The sequence below is a fragment of the Tigriopus californicus genome, chromosome 10 (assembly GCF_007210705.1).
Source record: "Tigriopus californicus strain San Diego chromosome 10, Tcal_SD_v2.1, whole genome shotgun sequence".
Lineage (NCBI taxonomy): Eukaryota > Metazoa > Arthropoda > Copepoda > Harpacticoida > Harpacticidae > Tigriopus > Tigriopus californicus.
The window spans coordinates 2,593,018-2,616,898 of record NC_081449.1 but is presented as its reverse complement, the minus strand read 5'-3'; the positions used below and the strand labels follow the sequence as shown (position 1 = coordinate 2,616,898).

General features: G+C 41.6%; 1 protein-coding gene across 4 annotated transcripts in view; it reads right to left on the bottom strand.

The window, feature by feature from the left end:
* LOC131889614 (band 7 protein AGAP004871-like) overlaps positions 1 to 23,881 on the bottom strand; it is a 67,176-nt gene that overhangs the window by 9,650 nt on the left and 33,645 nt on the right. Inside the window, exon 1 of one of the 4 annotated variants that reach the window (XM_059238754.1) lies at positions 16,006 to 16,242. The exons of 2 other annotated variants lie outside the window; for them this stretch is intronic. The gene's annotated coding sequence lies outside the window, so the exon portion shown is untranslated. Of the gene's footprint in view, positions 1 to 16,005; positions 16,243 to 23,881 lie in introns of those variants that run through there. One more of the 4 variants, XM_059238753.1, reaches the window with a different exon arrangement.

Sequence of the window (23,881 nt, the reverse complement as noted above, 5' to 3'; positions counted from 1 at the left end):
TGAAGATATGGATTCATGTGGATAATAGTGGTAGAGCAGAATGTGCCAAAAATGAGCCATAAACCAGTCCCAAGTGCAATTATTCCTGAACGCCTTGTGCCTTCTTAAAGAGAGATTGTTGCTACTTCACATGTTCCAGTGCTACCTTGGAACAAGAAACTTATGTTGCTAGGATCTGGAGAAGAAAAAAAATCACAAAGATATATGACAGTGCTGTGGCACACAAATTTAGGACTGCATCGTCCAATTTAGCCAGTCTTGGAACGATCCAAGCTTTTGGTTTGAGTTTGGACCACTTTGAAGCAGTCGGTTTGATTGGATCACTTTGAAAGACAACGGTATGGGGAACATATCAAGCTAAAGGGCTTGATGTAAGGAGAGGGTGCTCCCTAATGGATTTCCAATAGCAGTTGTTGGAGCATTTTTGACAACTAACAAGTGTTTTTGAGAAAAGGCTCTTCAGTTGTGAAAGCCGTTGAGCCTTTGGCACTCAGGGTTTTATGGTGGAACGCTCATTTGCATCCAAGATGGGGATGTAGTTTTGAAGGCCAAGACCACGAGGGACAAGGTTTAAATCTCCATTTGGGAGGCTTACAATTAGAGAACTTTCTACGAAAGTCCGCTCAGCTTTACGATTGAAGAGCGGATTTTCGTATCCCATTAGCCTGAACAAATCACGATTGGGTCCAATACACATTCAGTGATCTGAGGATCTAGATCTCGCGAGCCACCTGAATGCAACCAATAACCATGGACAAACTGCATCCTCGACCCTCTGAATACCAATGAGAATAAGATACATCTCTTCGCGGGCAAGACTCGTGGGCAAGTGGGGATTGAAGGGTAATCTCAGACTTGTCATTTGCTATTTTTCGGATGTAATGTGAGACCCCCTGACAGGATTTATGCCAAAGCCCTCCCTTCTCCCCACAATCACAACAAGTGACATTTCGAGTGCTCCGAGTGCCTCATCAGAAAATGCATGAGCCAAACTCTGTGCGTGCCAGCAACCTCTTCTCAAGCTCGAGGCTGTCTTAATTTACTCCAAAATAGCCTCTATCCTAAATCCTCCTTCGTTGACGTCTGTCAGAAAACCATTTTATGGGCAGGAGCCTCGGAGACCCTTGATTGCTTGGGGACAAGGTTCCTTGCATAAAGCAAGTAGATCTTAAAACTGCCCCATACATAGAAGCTGTTCTTGAAGAATATTTGCCTAATATCTGAGGCTTTATGTCCGCTATTCCATAGTCTTATTCTGAAAGAAAAATCATCGAAAAATTCGGAAAGTATGGAAATAGATTGACCTATTTTTTTCAGTTTTTTATCATTTTGGGGCATATTTCATGATATCCCTTTTCCTCGTCTTTTGCAAAGATTTTGTTTGGATGCTTTTAAAATAGAGTCGGTGTGATTGAGCGTGGAAGGTGTGGAAACCCCGAAGAGACTCAATGTTGTTCATGAATGTCTAATTGAGTTTAGAATGCTTTCAGGCAATGGTGCATTGGCACAGTCTGTTGTGTTTTTCAGGGTTATTGGTGAGCCTCAAGTGTTTTTCAGTGACCTTAGAGCAGCTGGCAAGTGTTCCGATGAACACACATCCACCACTTTCGTCCTTGTTCCTTGACTCATTTTGACGCATAGCTTACAATTAGACCCTCTGCCAGACAACATGGGTCGGTCCAGGAGATTCAATTACCCGCCCTAACTTTTCCAGCTCAAGTCGCGTTATTTTCCATTAAACATTTTTCTTACCGACTGACTCTACTGGATGTCCGAGAATCATCCTCCGACAAACCGTTCAAGCCAATTGCCCCATTGGCGACGACGAGCGACGATAAAATCTGGTCGCGTCACTCCCAATATCCTTGTTCAAGCCCAATTGCTCCTCCGGGATGCGGACCACTAGTTCGCCTTCAGCAAGTGCGTACTTGGTTCAAGATCAGATCATGCTGATTATCCCAATTGATAATGAATGAGCCTGGGGCTAATTGGCCATCCTTCCTGGGCCAGCCTTCAAATGGGCGCTCGTTCAATGCCAAGGACTTGGACGGACAATGGGTTGGCTTGGATTGGTGCCAGACATTCTGGCCAAGATTGAACAGGCAAGGCAAGGGCTGCTGGTCTCAGCTCAAAATCGGTCGTTGGTCCTCTGAAATTCCATTGTGCAAACAAGGAGGACGGGTAAGATGGGACCACCGAAAAGAGAGAACCCATCATTTTTCTACAGACCAAGCAAAACTAAGCAATTGCAGTTTCAGTGGAAAAGCCCAGGATTAATTTCTTAAAATTTGCGCTCCTCCTTCCCATCTTCAAGGCCGTCGTTGACATGGAAATGGTTTTGGAGTCAAGGCCCATTACCTTTCACCATTTCCAAAGAGCTAACTAGAGGACTGTAAATGTCAGATCGTGCTTCAAATGGGGGCAAGGAAAACTTGAGCAAAAAACGAAGACAAGGTCTGAACAAGAAGAGGCAGGCGGCTAGTTCCATTCTGGACCCCGGCTACTTGTCCTTACGAAAAGAAGCATTGGAATATGCAAGTTCAACGATATGTCTCTCTAGTGATTAATCCCACTCTTCAACCTTGAGTTTGCTAATGCTACTTTGCTTGTTTCGTCGCTGAGCTATCTTGGAAAGTGCATTTGTCCCATCAAATCTGAATTTTGCGCGCGATTATTGCCAATAAACAACGTTCTCGTGCAATTTTGGAATGGGAGCTATTTGGGTTTCGGCGAGCAAGCTTCGATTTTAGATCCTGCTCTGGGCTCGGATGATAGAGAGGTGCTAGCTAGAGAAATTTTCGAAGCCTACCCATCGGACTCCCCTGGTTTTGTACCCTAATAAAGATACTGAAAACTTTTGCAGTCTCTGCTCATTGTTCCATGTTCCATTTTTCCGTCGAGTGCGTACGGACATCCCAAGTCAGAATGCACTTCCTCGTGCATGACTTACCATTTAGATAAGTATGATAACCTTCATCGAATCTTCTCCCAAGGTCAACTTTTGTCTCTTTGCTGTGAAAATGTATCCCGGAAAGAAAGAGCTGTGTCATTTCTGTGCACGTGTTCCACGTGAGAACTCAAGCCTCTAGGTGTGTTCCATCTCCGAGGGGATCAAAGACGAGTTGAACGGGCATACGAGCCTCAAATTTAATTTCATTCTTTCAGCCACATTCAAATTCATGAAACATTAAATGCCAAGAGTTGAGAGCGGACGTCAATGCCCAAAGCGACCATGTTCCACGTTGTTCCATGTTGTATCATTCCGAGGAGGAATAGACTTGAACTGGCATATAGAGCGGCGGTATTTTGCTCTTTTGAAATGGAACACGAGAAGGCCAAAACTAAAAAGTGTTCTAATTTAATGAAGGGGAATCCCACAACTTGAACGCAATTTCAGAACTTCACACAGCAGTCATTGAATGCGCCAAAAAACTAACAGCATCCAAAGTCCGAAGGCTGCCATTGTCAGGGTGCCAACTGCCAACAAAAACACGGCTATGTATATACACAATGGCAGCTCAACTTGTTCTCGATGTATCCTTGCCATCTTGCTTGGATCCATCTAAGGTAATGCAAGATGATGCTTCACCAGAAGGCTTGAACTCAAGGACCCCGAGGGAAATGACTAAAGCCCTTTGATTACTCCCATGGGAGCCCACGCCCCAGGGCTTTCACCCAATTTTCATCGAGGTCGCGTACCTTGGTTGTTATATGAAGATGCAAAGGGTAGGCCTTCACAGTTGTCCTTTCAATTAGAAATATGACTAGAATTGAGCATCTTTTAGCAAGCATAATCGTTAGATTGTATCCAACGGTCACAATGTCCAAAGTACCGGTGGCCTGTTTCCCTCGTAGACGTGGAATACTTTCACTTTCATAAGAATTCGTTTGACATGTGATGTTTGGATCTTGATTGGATCCAAGAAGACTGTCAGATCCGTAAAAGGCTGTCTAAACATATCCATTTGATCATAAAACACATCTGTGCCTGCGTTTCAACGATATGGAAAAATTGTAAACACTCCGCACTGCAGGGTGACTCAAATCCGACTAAGGACAGACTCAGGCGCTTGAAAAGGTCTAAACACCCTGTCACAAGGAGCATCGTGACACTAACCCAAATACAAGTTCTCCGCTCTATATGCGGAGAATGTAAACAAGTGATTAGCATTAATTTGTTATGAGCCTGGAAGCGCTTCTTGTTGTTCAGAAGGGGATTCCCATTCCCACCTTTTCCTCTCAAGTTACAAGACCTTATGGAACCAAAGTTTCAAGGATTTCGCTGATTTTTCACGGATTGTCAGTCCATGCCCCGAGGCCTCGATAACGATTTCCGATGAATTTTGCCGCAGCCAATCGGAATGAGATCAAGACTAGTTGTCTCATGTTCTACAGTCACTGTAGATACTTATCAATAAGGCCACTAGACCTTCCGCGGTGGTTTCCTTCTTATACATGTAAATCTATGTTTCATCCACTACCTTCTCAAGCTCTCGTATTTACGATTTGAACAACAAAAAATGGCAAATCTTGGGCTCTTTTTAGTCTTTGGCTCAATGTACCGACCCAAAAGTTATGGCCTTGCTCTCTCTATCTCTCCTCATTCAAAGTCTCGAATAATGCACGTGAATGATTGAGTGTGCGGCAACTTCATTCAAGATGTATGCAGATAATTTTTGGGAGGTCCAGGATGCCTCCTTCCCCTCGTTTCTCCCCCAACCTCCTTTCTATGGCTTCAATTCAAATCTTTATGCCTGGATGGGTATCGCAAATTGCACACTGACTTTTATTTCGACCCGGCCTTTGCCTGCCTTTTATCTTCTCCAGGTCCAGTGGCGAGTGCGTTGTGCGAATTTACTCGGCCTTTTTCCCTCCTTGCATCTCTGCCCTTCTTTCCGTGGGATGATAAATAGTTAGTTTTGTAATGTGATATATTTCCAATGGTTTCTGGAAATGTCTACGGTGAGAGAGGAAGGGCCAGAACTAGCCTATCCAGCATTAAAGCCCGTATCAAATATGCAGACCTGCAAAAATCTCTCCTCCCATGTCTTTCTGGTTTCGAGCTCAATAGACCCAACTCAATATCAGCAATGAGGAAAACGAAGTGGGCTGAAGAGGGAGGGCTAGTTCTAAATAGTTGGATTGTAGTGGCTGAATCTGGGATAAGAAAATTTGGCCCCTTTGCTCTGAAGTGTAAAGAACAATCATATAGACTATCTGCATAGTATATCAAACCATGGTAAGGGTTTGCAACGAGCTTGTGCTTCTCAATCTGATTACTAACAGAGACCGTATCATGTATTCATATTGGCTTTTCTGTCAATGTGAATAATTCCTGTATTCATTCGAGGTAAACATTACAGGTATTGTGCGAGGACGTCTAGCATGACTTGGCTTTCAAAAGCATCTTTGATCTTTATTACACGAGGAAGGTCCGCATAAAACCAACAATAACATCTGGGAGATCTGGCTGAAAGGTCAACGGAAGAAAGCTGACCTTTGAAGGCTCTCAAGAGGCCTCTCCTACTCGTACGTTTCTTGTGCCTCAAAGTGGTTTTACACATGATCGGATTTCAATGCCCTGATCCTTAGATTGATGGAGAGGGTATCAGACAATCTATTTCCTTCGCCCTCTTGAGCAATGATGGGTTATTTATGCCCAAAAATGCTCGGAAATATTCAGTGACTGCAAACTGCAAACCAAAAGCTCTTGACAACATCCAATTGGGGAATCTGCCAACGTAGTTGTTTTTTATTCTCGTGTTCCAACAATTACCGTGTGTAAAGATCACTCTGTGGCACACGAACCTTACCGTGCTTCAATGGTCTTCCAAACGACCACACACTCATAAACGCACATGAACCGATCCTAGAGATCACCACGATCAGATTAAGACCTACGCTCATTCTTGGGTCGTCGTGGAATGAAGTTTTGTTGAAGATAAAACCTAGTTTAGATTTCTTTGACAATATCAGCCTTTTGTCTTTCTCATGAGCTGTTCCACTAGATCCCGATGCATCCAAGTGACTCACTCGCTATCTCGTCTATCCTGAGGAAGCAGTCGTTGCGTTCGGCCCTCTGGAATGAGGGAAACTTTCCGTGGTTGTTCCACTCAGTGAGTGTGCACGACCTTCAACGGGCACACGTACAGCTCGCCTGGTGAAGGTCCATCCTCTGGCATTGTCCCTCTAAACAGCTTATGGATATGTGTAGCAGCCCTTTTTTTAAAGCAATTAGGATGCTTCTAGCTTCTTCTCCGGAAAGCCGACCTAGCCTCAGGAGCCATGTTTTACTAGTCTAACTGCGACTGTTTTGAACGGTGTCTGCTCTTGTTGAGAGATGAGATGGTATCGTAATGCCTAAAGTTCGTCGAGGTCACAAAGTGACCAGATGAGGGTCCCTTGATCATGGGGACCTGTTTGTATCAAGTTTCGCGAGAAGTCTACTGCAAACTTGAAAAGGGAATGTGGGCGAGGCAATAAACCCTGGGAATTTCAGATCCGTATCGTTTGAGCACTGAGCCTCTTTTTTCTCTCCACTGCAGTCTACTTGGCAAAGGACACGGACTTCTCGTTCCTGCTCTTGGACTTGAGCAATCTGTTTCACCTTGGAGAAACTTGGCGCTAAGTTTTGAGTAGATATAACAGCAAGCACCAATCAGAGACCCTTGCTTTGGTGACACAACTCCGGATGATCCCTGGGGCGTATGAAACGTACATTGGGACTCGCAATTTGGAAACTCGAGGCTGGGTATCACAGTGAGGTTCCTTTTTGGTGAAGTGAAGGCCCGGTTGCTTCAGGATCTATGTTTGCTCTTAATTAGGGTTCTGATTGAGTGATCACCTGTTGGCTGGTTGGTAGGGGCAGGCATGGAAGAGTGGATCAAGTCTCTCGTTCTGCCTGATCAGGATTGATCCAAAAAGACGGTGAGAAACTTTTCGTCTTGGTTCCGTGTTTGCCCTGTAAGCATCTTCAACTTGTTTTCGTTCCATATTGTGAAAAGACAAGCAACGAAAGACGTCCATTGCGACAGGCTAAATGGTTGACCCTCATGAAGAGACAACAATGGCCATTGACAGGCAATGGAGGAAAAATTTACATTGATTGGAACAAGGTGAAACATTTTTTTTCCATTTCAAGACAATTTAAAAATGTAGGCAACAAACCTGAGAAGCCAAAGTACAACATCACCTGGGCTAATTTGGGAACAAATGAGTAGGTGTGTCTGAGTGTTAATCTAGAACTCCCTCCCCACCATGAATTGAGGTTAGAGCTTCCCGCCTTCAATTTAGCTGCCAATCAAAGTGCCAAAAAAACCAGCTCCTAGTCAGTGGCTTAACCCTCTTCCATGAATCTTAAGGGCTCAACTCCTCGAGGATTTATCCTGAAGCTTTTTCATCCATTTCCTTGCCAAGTGTGGAGAGTAGTAAATCTTTTTTCTGTCTCCTTTCAAACCAAGAATTCAGGCACCATATTTCTTTTTCCTCACTCCTGAGCAATCGACCACTAAAAAACCATCTCTTGTCTTGGCTATCCCAGAAGGCCGCTGATTTTTCTCAACCAGTTCAGGTTTCATGCTTAAACAAGAACAAGAACCTTGGGGCATTACAATATTTATCTGGAATTAAGAGTAGAGTCCATTCAATCCACTTTAACACACGTTCATAACAAGCAAATCATGAATGAATACAAAATTATTTCCAAATTGCCTCAAGAATCTGGACAAGCCAAGTCTTGGGTCCGCCTAACTTAAAGTGAATTCCCAGAGCATTCGCTCAACTATTGATGATAACAGACTTTGGCTCGAGGACAAAAGGACCTGATTTCAGATGTATATTGGTCTTGATTGCTTTGGCCAAATCGTTGACGGGAACTTTCGTTCTAAGGCTTCTTGAGGTCCCTTGACAATAAAAATCAGTTTCCACTCTAAACCTAGACAGAGATTGATTTAGTCAACTCATCCAAAAGATCCGAGATGTTCTTTCCCTCAAGTTTGGAACAGAAATGAATGAATAAGGCATTGGAACTTTATCCCATTTACGTAGTCTGTCTTTGAGAGATTGAATTGGAGCCTTACCAGTTTCAAGTTTAGTGACATTCAATCCGTGTCGCTTTAAAAACAGGGCTGTCAAATCATTTTAAAGTATCATGTTTCTTGCCAAGACGTGTTCCAGCCTTCATTCCAAACTTGATCCCGAACGTTTCCAACGAAAACCTAATTGAAACTGTTTAATTGGATACACAAGGCTCCCAAAGGCGATTTGAATCGGTTCCCTTTTAAGTTCGCTTGAGCAACACTATAAATCTGGGATCCCATTTCCCGAAAAACCATTTAAATCTTTCAAGGCCAATGGCAAATGCAAGGCCTCTTGATTTAGCAAAGCAAGAGTAGAGTCCACACGAAGAAAATGAACCCTCTCAAAATGAAATGGCAATCCTGCCTGGGTCACAAAATCAAGCCAATGATCACGATGATGCTCTTCGAATGTTATTGTAGGCTGGATTTGTTTGGAACATTGTGTCCCATGTCCCATGTCCTTGCTCGCCTAGTCTTTCCCTGGAATGGCCAAGAACGAGGTGGCAAGTAATAAGTCTTGCTACGTATTGGCAAACTTCACAGCCATATTTCCATATTTCAGACATGCATGGAACGACAATGTCTTGTACACCTAACAATGGCTTCAAAGAGCCTATTCAAAATTGAAGTTGAGAAAAAAGGGTGCTTGGAGGGGAGAGGACATTATTTATGTATTCAAATTTTGCTCGGACATGAAATAAGGAGCCAGATGGCTGGAATTCTTCCTTGAGTTCCTTTGCCTTATTGGAGAGAAGGATGCGATAAGGTATTACAACGATCACTCGGCCAAAACTTCGACAGTAAATTTGAGCGCAGCTGATTTATAGGTTCAGTGGATTTCATGATTTCATACCAGACATGAAACCTGGACATCTCGAAACCTCAAAGAGGAGCTTCATCCAATGTTTAACATGTGCGACGAGCTTTCATGAAACCTAGGCCATTTGTCAGACCTATTAGATTGCAATAGTTTGCCATTTAAAAACAACTCATTACGGGGACGGGGAATCGAAATTGTTTGCCGTTGTTTCCCATGCAATTTGTGGAACAAAGGCCAGGGAGAACCTTCTCTTTCACATTCTCTCTCTTGAGACGTTGCGTAAATTGCTGTTGATGTCAAATGTTCGTTCTCTCGGAGCAATTGTGACATTCCACACGTCACTTTTTCCGATCTAAAACACTTGGCATTGCACGACGTTCAAGTGAATAAAGGTCTCAACGCGCCTCGTTTCGAGTAATTCTCTATGAAAGTTCGCCCCTTTCTTCTGGGATAATATTCCTTTACGTGGATTGTCTGTTCAAAGTGAGCATGAAAAGTAACTTGTGTTCCAAACTCTCGTTGATATTGCGTTTCACCAAGACCCTTGATCGAGTGGGAATTTATACTCGTACTTTTGCATTTTTATAGCTGTTGTCATGTGAAGAAAAAGCGTGTTTAATTAACTTGACCTGGTAGGCCAGCAGAAAGTCGACAATGTCTAATTAGATCGGAAAAAAGTGGGCGGGTAGTCTATGCTTTACAAATGGACAAAAAGTATCTGAGGCCTGCTTTACACCAGGATGGAAACTCAGGATTGGATCTTGAAGGTTTATCCTATCCTCCTTAATTAACTAACATGATGTGATCTTGTTGCCAAACAACTGTTGGACACAACTTATCTTGTCCAATCTGGTCGTGGAAGATCATTTTCCATGCACTTTATTCTCGTTATTCCCATCTATATTTAAAGATACAGTTAGAAGTGATGCCTGATTCTGCGTTGTTACTTCATGTTCAATGTCAATTGCAAAGGAAAAGTGCCAATATTCACATTCACATCAATAACGAAAGTTTGGCCAATAATCAGCTCTCATCAAGGCCACGACCTTCTCTCTAAAGATTGACTTTGATTAGGCAGCCTGGTTGACAATGCAAAACTGGGCCATACATGTGTCTACCTTTCCCAATGAGATTACACAGTCCATCCTTAGGCATATAACTTCACCTTTAAGCTAAAACCGTTAATATCATTGTCATATTGGCATTTAAGTACAGGAAGCAAAGACTGATTATTTTTTATCTTTATTTTAAACGATCTCTAAATGAATGAACGAATGTAATTTCAGTCAAAACTGAATCTCATTTTCGGGGTTGAAGTACAATGAAATTTTCATTTTGGGTATATAAGTAGTGTGTTCCTTCAACTCAAAGTTACAAGAGCAAGCAAAATTATTTCTAAGGAGCCACTTTATAACCACACACCATTACTCATCGTAGAAATGCTACAATAACAGTAAATATTCAGTAAGAATGCGAGACCACTACGAGAACGTTGGCCACATTCTTAAGCGCCTGGAAATTATAAGCACTCCAACAATTATTACCATCCACAAATTTTCATTAGAGTATGGAATTGTCATCCATGCCTATTGCAACTATGACAATTCTCTCAGCTTTCAACCATGCCAAGATATCAATCTTAGTATGTAGAGGAGTAATAATTGAACTTCAAAGGATTAATACCCCTCAAAACGTGATGCTTTTAAATATTCTCAGGATTGAGTCTATTATAGGAATGGAAGTGTATCGAAAATTCAATCTTACGGCTGAAAGTAGTGGCACTTCGGTCCAAAAACCGGATTCACTTCAGGCTTTCCATCCCAGCCTAAATGCACCCTTACACATCAAAGGTGAAGGTTTCACATACAAATTGTCCACGTCTTTAATCTTAGCCATAATCTTCCCTATTGTACGATGATCCTGATAATGGTTCAAGGTAAGCCTTTGATTGACTCAACCTATCCCGTTGTGAGCCAGATTTATTTCTACCGACAAATCCCCGCCTGTGACCTTTTCAAGGCCATACTCACATGGCACGAAAACACCCAAAATTGGGCCTAAAACACCAAGCAAGAAAACCCGGTGATCACGTTTCCAAGTCAGTTTTAAGTTTTCCTTCCATCCATCATCTGGAATGGAATCTCAAGTCTGGCGCAAATGCTATTCCTTGGGGTTCTAGGCATAGAAATGACATTCCAGAAATATTTCAGTATTAGTGTATCCGTCATTGGGCATGTGCTCGAATTTGACTTTGGCTACGATTAGTTAACTCCAGAAGAAGAAAAAAAACTATCCAATCCATGAAGCTAAGAGCCTAATTAATGATTGTAGAGATTTTTTGAATGTGAATAATGTAAGAGAAATTGTTTGGCTCAATGTCTTTGCCGATGAAGTGTTACCATGAATTAGCTCACTAGCCTCATAGGAGTGACGCTTCTTGTCTTCTTAGAGCTCTAGTAATAGCTTATTTTCAGATGCGTATGCAGCTGTCCTTTTCGGTGATGATAACTGACAAATCTGGGCGGATAGCTTATCTGGTCTTTTCCTTTTGGGGCAATATCCTAATTGAGTCAACATTCTTTTGTGTTCCCAGTCATTAAACTAGGATCAAGGTCTATCTTTCGTTCCGATTCTTATCCTCGGATGAGCCCGTGTCCTTCGCTCTCTGATTCTTCTGCTCTACCCATCCCATGGTCCCATGATGGGTACGTAGACTTGTCGGTCCACGGACCACTACTTCATAATAGGAATGCACCCACATTCCCCTATGGACCGACAGCCTTTACCGTTCCCTGTCTTACTTAAACAGCCTTAAAGACCACGCCCGGGATTGGTGAAGGTCGTTCCAACCAGACAACAAGAGCGATGCTAAAAGAGCTCAGAAGCGTTTCCTTATTGTCTTATCCAATGGTTTGGCTCTTCTGTCTCTTGATTTCAAGACGGCAGCATTCCCCAAATTCCGCCTGAGCTAAGAAACACAAGGGGGGGTTCTTTTTGCTAAGTACCCTCGGGTTCCCTGGGATCCATTTCCCCCGATCTGATGTCATTAGTAGACTTTATACCCCCGACTGGGAACAACTATCTCTCTCTTTCTCTCAGTTGGGGGGCGGGAGAGATTGGAAATTCAAGAATTCAGCGGAAAAAAGGGAGAGGGGTTTTCTATTCCCAAGTTCGGCCTTGTCACCGGATTTGCTTCCAAAGAGACGGTGCATGTGGAATTGAAATAAAATGGGATCAAAATGAGTCGTCCAGACGAACTTGACATGAAACTGACACATCCACGTACACCAGTAGTACACACTGTACTATAGTAGAGTCGACATGAGTGCATGACATAACAGTAAGTCGAGCTTTCCTCGTTCCCAAGAGAATGATCTCCGCATTTGACATGAAACCCTAAAACGCACTCCCTTGAGCCTGATTCCCACCATTGTACTTAACTTGATGATACATGCTGAGTTAGAGCAATCTGGAATATCGTCAAACAAGAATAGCATTGAAAAGAGGGTGCTGATGAGCGACAGATTTTTTAATCCTCTTTGAAGACATGTAGAAATCAAGTAAAAAAAGCATTATGAGACTGAATGTATGATCAAGAAAGCAGAAAGAAGAATGGGCGATTTATGAAAGTGAACTGGATTTGTCATTTGAAAGAATGGACTAGAAAGAGATCCAGTCAATGTCAAACTCTGCGTCAGTAAATATGAGGATTTAATATATTTGATATCATCATTTGAAAACTCGGAAATAGTACGTAGTTTCAAATGCAGATATGGTGTTTTTTTTTCATCCAAACCCGATCCAACGATAATGGTCGTAATCTGATCAATGTGCTATGTAAAAGTAAACCTTTCTAGATATGCCTTTTACAATAGATTCTAACTTCTTTTCGAGATTCAAATTATGCAATCTAAGTATCTCTGCTTCGTATAACCTGAAACTAAATTTCGCTTCCATTATCATTTTTTTGCATGAAATGTCTTAGCACGAAATTGCTAAATTTCTTTTTTTTCTTGACCACGTGTTATTTAGCGCACCTTTAAGTCATTTAAACTCGCACCTTTGAAATGAATATCTTTATTATTTTGCAAATCTAAAAACAGAAGAAAAGGAATCAAGGTCTTGATGTTGTCAAAGCTTTACTCTTTCCACAACTCTGTGTCAAGTTTGAGCAAGTTTTACACTACCATTATAAGATGGACACATTTCAAGGACCACATTATGGCATAAAGTTCACTTTAAGGCTTACCTTGAATGTTGGTCGTATCCAATTGAACCCATGTAGAATTTTTTGCCTTCTTAAGCACAAATCTGTTTGGAACGACTGGATGTGCATTTTGCTCGATGCGAAATGGCCGAGGCCATCGTTATTGTAATGTCCATCCAAGATATAAAGATAGGCCAACGATCCCTATTTTGGGTCGAAATATTCCTGAAACGTGAGCCTGGGGGATCTTTCTTACAACAGTTCTTTTTTTCCCCGGGTTGTATGGCCCTTTTCGTCCTCACTTGTTTGCATGCATGTCATCCAACGAATGGTGCACCAAAGCTCAAACAAACATTCACAAGGGACTTCTTAACCCATGGAGGTGGTCCCACCTAACCCTGGCTGTTCCTGGATCATATCAGCCTAAAATATTCTGCAATATGTCATGGCACCGTTGGAATGGATTTGGTCCATGGGTGGAGTGGTCCAAGCAGAATCCACATTGGAACTGTTATTGTCAATGGCTTTGGGCCAAGAAGACACATGACATTGAACTTGGCTGTGACTTGTGACAAAGACCGATATGAGGCGTCATCATCGTTCATCTTTGTTTCATGTCCCAAGACGAATGCAAATATTTTCCCAACAAACGACAAACTGGATGAAACGAAATGCGAAAGTCACAGCTTCCATATAAGGATAAGGATACTTCAGTACCGTCTACTCTATGTATGTATTTGGTGGTGCACGGAGACGACAAGGCCAGGATTCGCGGCCCAAACTAATTTGAGAATAAGCTCAAGGATCTCGCACATACACCATTAATTATGAACGGGATTCTGGCTCGGAGTTATGTAGATAATATGGATTAATGACGTGAGTCATGATCTTTCAAGGAGTGATCAAGCGAGAAGGGATCGAACCGTTATCCCATTCATGGACGTACCGTACACTACTGCCTCCAGAAGTGATCCAACCATCGCTTTCGCGTCCTTGTGAAGTAAAGACCAAAAGTGCTAAATAATGTCAGTGATCATATTTCAGAGAAACCGCCTCTCATCGATAGTCTGATGCCCAATGTGTATTGCTTTTGGTGATCTTTACTATTGAAGATATACCCTAACACCCATTTTTGGAGAGTGTTCTATTTTTATCGGGAGGCCGCTTGCGAACCTCGGTTTTGATCAAAATAACCATGTTGCCTGATCGCAAATGAACCAAATCGTGTTGGCCCGAGATATATATCTTGGTCCAAAGAATCTGACAGAAGAGGAGATGAAGTCTCGTTATCGAGATCGTGCGGATAAGAATGGCTAATGACTCCGAGAGAAACCCGCCGTCAAGAGTATATTTACGATACTCGCGGAGTTAAGTTCGCGAAATAATGACCTTGGCCTCTGACTTAATTTACTCTCTTCCTCTTGACTCCCGGTTTCACCAACTTTGGCCATAAATAACTCCTATCCTTTTTACACTCGCCAAATATGGCATTAACCAACTAAGTTGGGACCACTCTCGTGTTCCAGATTTCAGAGGGATGGAAATCAATGGCGAGCTTGTCGCCTGTTCCGGCGGCATTCTTACCAAAGACGAACCATCCGGTTGGATGTTCTTGGTAAACAAGTTGCCGAATAATCCTCGGGACTTCCTCTGACTGAAGACATTTCTACCCTCCTCTGGTTAAAAAGAGTCCATTACTCCAAATGATCACCATTTATTCACGCCCCAGTTCCCTATTTACCGGGCTCGTTCCAGTCAAAGTTCTTCAGCCGTTGCATTGGCCAACGAACGAGGGTGGAAAAAGTCCGACTTGAAAGAAAGCAAAGAAACACGTATTGCAGGTATTGTGTGAGATGGTGTGCTATTTTTTGCGTCAAACCTTCCCTTACAAATAAAAAAGCTATGCAAGTAAGGTAACGTTCAGTGAGCGTTGCATTGCAACGACTGGGATGCCTTCAAGTGCTCAATATCCATTGACAAATGATTACAAGTGTGCCAATTTGCTTTGAATGAGTTTGCCAAGGAGCTTTGAAAGAAAGAGAGGAAGTTTTCAAGAGACTTGGAACATCTTTTCAGGTTCCTGGGAGGCTCATTGAAGATGTCTCTACTTGAATAGGGACCAAAATTGAAATGGAACGAAATCCCATTTTCTCATACATCAAGCTGTCAGGATTTCGCCCAACATTTGCAAGCCCAGTTAATGAGTCGTTTCAAAAACGAAGCACTAAATTGTACGTTAACTGACCTATTCCACATTTTACCTCACCCCCTCCCCCTCCCTAAAAAAATAAAAAAATAAATGATATCTCTGTTCCAATTTCGATGAATGGCTTTTCATGCATTGTTCATGAGACCTGTTTGAATGAGAGTGTGCACTACGTGGGACAATCAACAACAATTGAAGGGTTCCCGTGTTATCGGGTTAAGAGTCTGGTAACCTGTAATTAGGAGACAAAGGGTGGAGCAAGTCAGGAACAAATCTTGGCAGACAAATACCAATTGTTGTTGTCGTCGATTCCCAAGACGGGAATGAGGTCACTCAAGACAACCCCCCTCCCCGCCCCCCTCCCATATACACACACACACCTCCGTCCAAAGTGCAAAAGAAAAGGGAAGAAGAAAACCTTTTGGCAATGGGTGATAACTGATAAGACACGAGAAAGACGATTTTTCCGCCAAACAAGTTCGCTTGGGCTTTTCAATCGGAGATTACACAAATGGACTTTCCTGCATTGCACTCGGTTGTGCTTCTTGAGGGTGGATGTGCCAAAAGAAGATGGACGGGTATAACAAATGGCAATTATCAGCTTACCAGAGCTGGTACAATCCCTTTACATACATTCTTTTACATTTGTAAACCTGTGTTCCATATTATGAACACTTGGAAGGTCGAACCTCACACTCTTTGGTGGAAACTGTGTCTAAAAACCTGAAATGAGCTGTAGTGGAGGAGAGTCACTTCTATTCACTGAATTATTATCTTATCCAACTATCTTCAACAAGGTTTTCCCGTGGCACCACACTCACTTTAGTATGAGCAAAAAAAACTAGATAAACACACTCAGCCGTCTTTTTCACCCTCAAAAAGTGTTCCTTCAAGTTCGTGCAACTCTGACTTACAGTGCCAAACTCCGACGAGCCCTGGGCCAAATTGTACAACAGGAAACAAGAGCCTCGATCGGACTTGGGCTCGCACGTAAAGATAGAACCAACGGTGAATTGCGCTGCCAAACGGCGTTACTAGAAAAGCTCTCGGAAGAACATGGAAAGTGGAACAGAAATTTTGGAGAAAAGCTGGAAAAGGCATTGCAAACAGGCTCATGAGAGCTGACCCCAAAACTAGAGTGAAATTGAAGATCAAAAGAAATCTTTTCTTCTCCAAAGTCACAACTTGTACACAAGAACATGTGCCAGACAGACAATATGAAGGGTCAGCAGAACAGGAAGTGGTGTGGTATCATGTAACAGTACAAATAGCCCTCTGTCGAATTGAAGAGCTACGCTTGTTAAGACACATCGATGGATTGGAATTGTATGCTGGTCATACAAAAAAATGTTCAGGCCTCAAAGTCTGGAAATGCGAGATGAAGGATCATTTCTCCAATGCGGATGGATCAGTCAGAGTTGTCTATACACACATATTGTGGACGATGTTGATCGCTAGCTAGAGGGCAGATTGGAAAGTGACTTGTATTGTACGAAAACCTATGATCAGTGTTTAATACAAAGTGTTCTAATAAGAAAGGAGCATGTGATCAAAATGGTGAAAATTATACAAAAAGCCTCCTGCTCTTAGGAATACTCAATTTCACCTTTTTTAGTTTCATTGTCGCAGCTGCCAGTCAAAATAACGTTATAGAAATTAATTGAGAAAGCACCAAAAGTGATTTTTCTCCATTGGTTACTCGAACATTCAGCGATAGAGTGAAAAAGTTGTAATTGATCAATCACTAAAAATTGAATGGTTAACATTTCTTGCTTTCAATAGTCAAGGCAAACGATGTGATAAACCTTGACTTGATTTTCTACTGAAAAATCTCAAAAGTGCAACTAAGAGTCTGAATAAACTAAGGCACGGAAATTTTTTTTAAAGAAAATGTATATATTTATGGCGCTCGGGGAAAAAAATGTTTTTGAGAGCCAAATAATCACTAAAGAATATTTTTTAAGACACATAAAAAGACAACATTAAAATAATTTTGCAAAAGTTTCAAGCAATGACCAAAGGTTTCAATATCTTTCATTGTTTCAAGGTTTTGAAACTAAAAGGCCTTCAAGTTGTGTCGTAAATTGGATTATTAATTAATATCCAAAACCATGCAGGTTTTTAGATCAAATCTGGTTCCTGTGGGTGCTTCATTTTAGCTATCCCTTTGTGTGAAGAAACCTGGACTAAGATGTAAATATCTTATATTTGCTCTTTTGCGCGGAAAGTATTGAGGTTCTATTTGCATTTTTAGGAAAAAATTGAGCTTTTGCCAAAAAGGCAAGCAGGAATAACGCGAGAATTAGATAACAACTGCTATATTGTAGCAAACCAAGAAATTTGGCACAATGCAGTATGCAGTATTTAAAGGAGGTGCAAAACGTATCTCTTACAATACGTCTTCAAAAGTATCCATGAGCTTTTTCCTCAACCAGAATTCAGAATTAATTTTGATGAATGTCAATGTTTTCATTTTTGAGTCCTCCAATCCATCCCCCCCCCAACACACACATGCCACATGCACCTTTTCTCAACAAAATTATCGGTCCTGAGAAAAATATTTTTTGCTGACAAAATCCTCCAAAGGAAATTAGATTTGCATCTTTTTTCTCTCAGCCCTGATTATAACTAATAAGAAGCGTCTATGAATGTGAAATGGAAGAAAATAGTATCAATTTGTCAAAATGCACCCGAAGATGTCACATTATGTGATAAACTTAGAAATCCGCTCTCTACTGATCACATTTGCTCAAATCAGTTCCTAGTCTAGGATTGCCAGGCTAGGGCGCCCTTCCAATCACAAAGCTTGATATAGTGAGGGGTGGGTAATAAGAGCTAGACCACGACTGGTAACCCTGACCGATGGTAGAATAGTACCTAAATACTACCACATCTCCATCCATCAAAGGTGTCTATTAGTGAACCGGAACAATGGACATATGGGGCTTACCTTTTTTGTGTCTAGTGAACGTACATATACTCACTCATTAATGAGAGTGAAATAGAGGTAGGAGAGAAAACAATAATTGTACGTGGGGTTTATGATACAAATTAGCAAAAGTGTTACCTTGGCAAGCATTCAATCGAGTTTATAATGAGGACATGGAGTCGGCATTACTATCATCAATACTCGCAAATAGGGGGTTCAAGTAATTGCTCATTTGGATCGCGCTAGAGTTCTTGACTATATTGTAATAATTGAATGATAAACGGAAGATAGTTACATCAAAAGCATAATAAGATCACTCCAGATGAAAAGTGCTATCAAAATTGACAAATATGTTTTTATTTCGTCCAATGAAAAGGACCACGAATTCGGGTCTATTTGTACATGATGGACAGTAATCCTCCTTTACAACACTTAAAGAAGTAGTTTTTGTGTTTCATTTTAACCTTGAACACCCAAGCAAACAAAGTCAGTGGTTACCACGCCAAAACTATTTATGCCATTGGATTCAGCCCTAGCACTTGGATTTTGGACAACTCTCTTTATTTCTTTCTGCCTGAGGCTTCTGTCTGGAAAATCAAAATAATTTGAACAAAATTTTCAAATTTTCAACAATCTTGCAAGAAAATGTGCTCCAAATTTAGAATTGGTTAACTCATTGTCTTGACATAATGTCTTATCTTTAACCCGTGCCAGAACAACATACAGATGCTAAAGTTCAGAATAGAAAAATGAAATGCCTAGAAGGACACCCAAAAGAGAATTATAATTGGCTCTAAACTTGGCTCATTCTTCTTGGATTTACAAATCTGTACACGTTTTGCAGATATCGATTTTATCTCCCGCTCTCACGATCAGAGAAAAGGCAAATTGGAAAGGCTTTCTATTCCATGGAGGATTGAATATAAACACCTATCCAAAATGATTGGAAGATCTCCAATTTCATAGCTTGCAATAATAAGGTTGAGTTCGAGGTTTGAATCAATAAGAAATGGGCTGGAGAGAACGGCATTTCGAATTTTTTTGTCGTACTTTTAAGCACAACTTCAGAGGATATCTTCATTACTCGTGGCTCTTACCAAAGGCAACCAATTCCACGTTGAGGATTGCCAGACCAGTGCAAAAAATCCACCCATTTGAAGAGGAAACCTTACCTCTTAAAATCATAGTTGGGAATGATAATAACTAAGCTGAGGCTTTATTGTAGGTTTCGATATTCAGCCCGTCAGAGCGCGCTTTCCTGCATTCCGTGAGGTTTCTTTCCATTTTCGTTACATGTAACGCGCGACTTTTTGAGTAACGCTAGCAATAACGCGTTACTTTTCTAAAAACAGTAACGGTAACGGAAAGGATTTTTAGCGTTCATGATTTTTTAAAATTCCGTCTCAAATGCAATGGCTTACTTGCCACTGCTGCGATCAAATAAATAAGCCGGGAATCATTTATCTTACTTCATTTTCACTAAACGTTATAAAATGGCGTAAATGGTTTTTTGCAAGAGAAACAGTAAAGCGCTTCATTTTCACTAAACGTTATAAAATGGCGTAAATGGTTTTTTGCAAGAGAAACAGTAAAGCGCTACTTTTTTCGGTATCGGTTTAAGCAGGCCCTGCTCTTGGCAGATCATAGGTACTATGTGTAAAACAAAAAAAAAGAGAATCACTGAGTAGGAAAAGCTAACGGTGTTTGTGCATTCCCTTTCTTCCCTGGCGCCCCTTTTTAGGCATGATTGATTACGTAGTAATGGGTCTAGCATACAAATAACGAAGTCTTTTGGATCACTATTTGGATGTGTGGGTCAGATCAGGCCTGTGTGTCTATCTTTACATATTCGACAGTTACCAACCACCATCATTTTGACTCTAGATGAGTGTGAAATTATCTCATTTCAGAATTTATGACCTCGTGCAGTACCCGAAAAGAACTCAAGACACATGACTAAATAAATTGGCGCTTCTTTCAACCACCCGTGACTTTACTAGGTGTATAAAGGGTGGAGGTAAGGAAACAAATTAGATTAAGATATAGAAGGAGACGAGCGTCACTTCAGCATGTGACTCCGTACTGTTACATTTTTATGGTAAGTACGTATCATATAGGTTGATAAACTAAAGGCAGATCATGTGCCGGCTTCAATCAACGGCCATTAACTCCTGTTTGAAAACTAGAGAGGTATAGTCTGAAAGGAGCTCCAGTGCAGCATGTTCTAAAACGGGATAGCCTGAGCCTAGTTTCTTAAAGCCAAGGAGTGAATCTTATGAGAAAATATCCAACTTTAGAATGATAGTACGACCTTTTCTCGAGGTCGCTGTGGTTGCTGAAAAAGTGAGCGCGACATGAACTAGAATGTCTAAAAGGGGGCGCCACTAAGGAACGTGGTAAACAAATAGCTACGATGAGGATCTCCCATTGATTCTTGACATATGTTGAGCGCGTCTCTGCCAACCTCATCGTGGGCCCCTACTTTCAGGGGATGTTTTTGGGGAAAGTTTTGAGATCTTTGAACAATATCGCATTTTCTTCACTTTAAATTCTTTGCGAGTATTTTGCGTTTTGCTGCCCATTGACCCCNTCCAACTTTAGAATGAAAGTACGACCTTTTCTCGAGGTCGCTGTGGTTGCTGAAAAAGTGAGCGCGAAATGAACTAGAATGTCTAAAAGGGGGCGCCACTAAGGAACGGGGTAAACAAACAGCTACGATGAGGATCTCTCATTGATTCTTGACATATGTTGAGCGCGTCTCTACCAACCTCATCGTGGGCCCCTACTTTCAGGGGATGTTTTGGGGAAAGTTTTGAGATCTTTGAACAATATCACATTTTCTTCACTTTAAATTCTTTGCGAGTATTTTGCGTTTTGCTGCCCATTGACCCCCTGTCAGATGATTATTAATTAATTAGATTGAATCGTCTAGCGATCCTCGCAATTTACTCTTACTCTCTTTAATGCAGTTTCTTACTCATCTATCAACTCCTTGAGGGATTGATGATATCTCATCAGATATGTACTTCCATCTACTCATTGCGAAAAAAGCAAATTTGGGTTGCCTGCCTGCGACGTAACAAATATGAGGTCAATGGAATTAACTCAGGTTGCTTCAAAACTTGCTTCATTTTCATTTTATTTATTATAAAATATTATAAACAAAGCGATTGATTGAAGCCGGAGCGTATGTTGTCATTTCAACCCACCAAGGGCTAAACATTAAATCAAAATACCTTTAGCTCCTGTGTCCTTGACTTTATCGAAATATCGCTCTACTAGGTAGTTCACAGCAGTAATTCATGTCCTGCTGGCCCCTTGATCTATCATAGTTTAAGAACCATGGGTTTCAATATTCGATACGAAAAAGCCACACCATTCATAGATTAGGCAACCTTAAAGGGCTCAAGATCAAAATAGAAGCTCTAAATAAGCAACACTAGGACGCAGAATTGTATTACGTGCTAGTATACGACCGAAATGCCTAGCTAATCGCTTGAGGACCCATCTTTACAATGTATAGTTTATTCTCGGTTTCGTTATTCAATACATCTATCAAACTCTAAAAATTATTCTTTTACCTTGATGTAATTAGCCTTGGCTTTAAAGCTATTTTGGTAGGAATATAGGAGTTGTCGTGGAAGAATTTTTACACCAATACTTAGGTAGTGGCACAAACACCACGGGTGATAGAAAACGTATTCAACCCAGAGCCTGCAAAACACTTTACGTTTAACTGTTCATTGTGTTCTCATCTCACAGCTTTTAGTTAATAAATTGTTTTTTTTTTGTCACTGAAAACTAATACTGCATCAAATTGCAACGTAAGAAAGCCCCAAAAGATTAAGAACTTAGTAACCATAGAGAGCATTCAAAACATCTCTCTGATTTTGCCATGGAGTTCTCTAAAATAAACCCTGCAAATCGGCAAAGACGACAGAAAAGCGGAGGGATGGAGATTTAATTTATGTATTCCATTGGTCGTTCCACCCTGATTTACTGACATACCTGAAAGGGAAAGATAACGTGATTAGTTGACAGTGTTGGGGATGTTTCCCTCAGGATTAGCAATTCATTATGGATTTCGCGGTTGTTTGCACTCTTCTTCAAGTTTCAAGCTTAATCTCCTAGGTTCAGCATCCAAGAGAGGGTACGTGGGTGGGTGTGGGCCCGTCTAGGGTTTGTGCTTGATGCCGCTGAGACGTTTTCCGTGCTCTTTGGAACGAGTTTCAATCTAACTTTTTTTATTGGGACGCTGAGATAACCTGGCACCACTTTGTTCTTCTTCATCGTTCTTGTTCTTGGAACCGTCGAGCGAAGGAGGCCCACCCGAGGAACGATGGATTTGAGCCTATATATCTCTGGGTTTGGGTTGCCAAATTGAAGGTGCAGGAATATCTGATAAGACGACGTTCCTTCACCTTGGAGCGAGTAGGGCCCTTCTGATTTTGCCTACGCGAAGTTTTCCCTGATGACCCTTTTGTGCGACGACCGAGGCCAGCATGGAGCACTTTTCGAGGATCCCCTCCTCGAGCACGACACTTTACCAGGGGATTGAGCAAATAGTGGCACATTTGTCACCATGTGGGTCACTCGATCCAAAGACACCCGTCCAGACTAATGGAGTCCCACATTCAAAATCCCTCGTGAATCATGGACCAAATCATATGGTCCATCCTCCATCCAGTCCACAGATTGTGCCACATTACGTACATAACGTATACTACTACATTTACTGTACGTAGACCCAAGGACCTCAATGGATTCAACCCCATGCAGACGACACAAATACTACAATCGTTGACCGTAACCTTGAAACCACAGCAGGCGGCCAAATACGAAATTCAAGAGCCTCCCAAGATGCCAAAGCTCTTTTTGCTTCCTGAACACCGAACCAATTCAAATATGTACTAGAATAAACTAGCCTATACATTAAGCCAAAATATGTCCCATTATGAGATTGGTTTCAAATCGAAGTCATAATCATTCCCACAAGGACCCACCCACGCCCAGCAATTGGGTCTTGATAAAATAGTTTGTCCGTCAAAAGGGGGACCTTAGTGTTTTGGTCCACTTTCGTGGACCCATTAAGTTTTATGATCCTCTCTTCAGTGGATGATTTCTCGCCCTTCACAACGAAACAACCCTTTCTCACTGGCAAAAAAATGCCAAATGGTGAACAGAAACCCTGAAATTTGCTCTGGAACGGTGCCATTAAGGCCCAAAACCAACGAACCAATTCTTTGGAGTGCTTCTTCCAGACAAAATCCTTTTGTTATGAATGAATAAATCGTTTCATAAGTCACTCCTAATGATCTCGAGGTGTGGCTTGAAAAAGGATGAGTTGCTTTGTATTTCGGCAGTTATTTCTACTTTCTCAAAGAGGAAGGACTCTCCTTGCATCTTTCAACTACTTTTGGAGTGAGGTGTTTTACGCGAAGAAAGGCCCACATAAGGGATACACGAAAAGACGCCCATTTTCGTCAGTGCTTGATTGGTTCTCCCGCTTCATCGAATTTCTCGGATCAAGATTGTGTTTTGTTGCTCCATCGTTCCAAGAGCTAGCGCCCGTGGAACAACTCAAAGATCGTTCCAAATAATGCGTAACCGTTCAAGCGAGCCAAAGTCAAGCAGCCTTTTG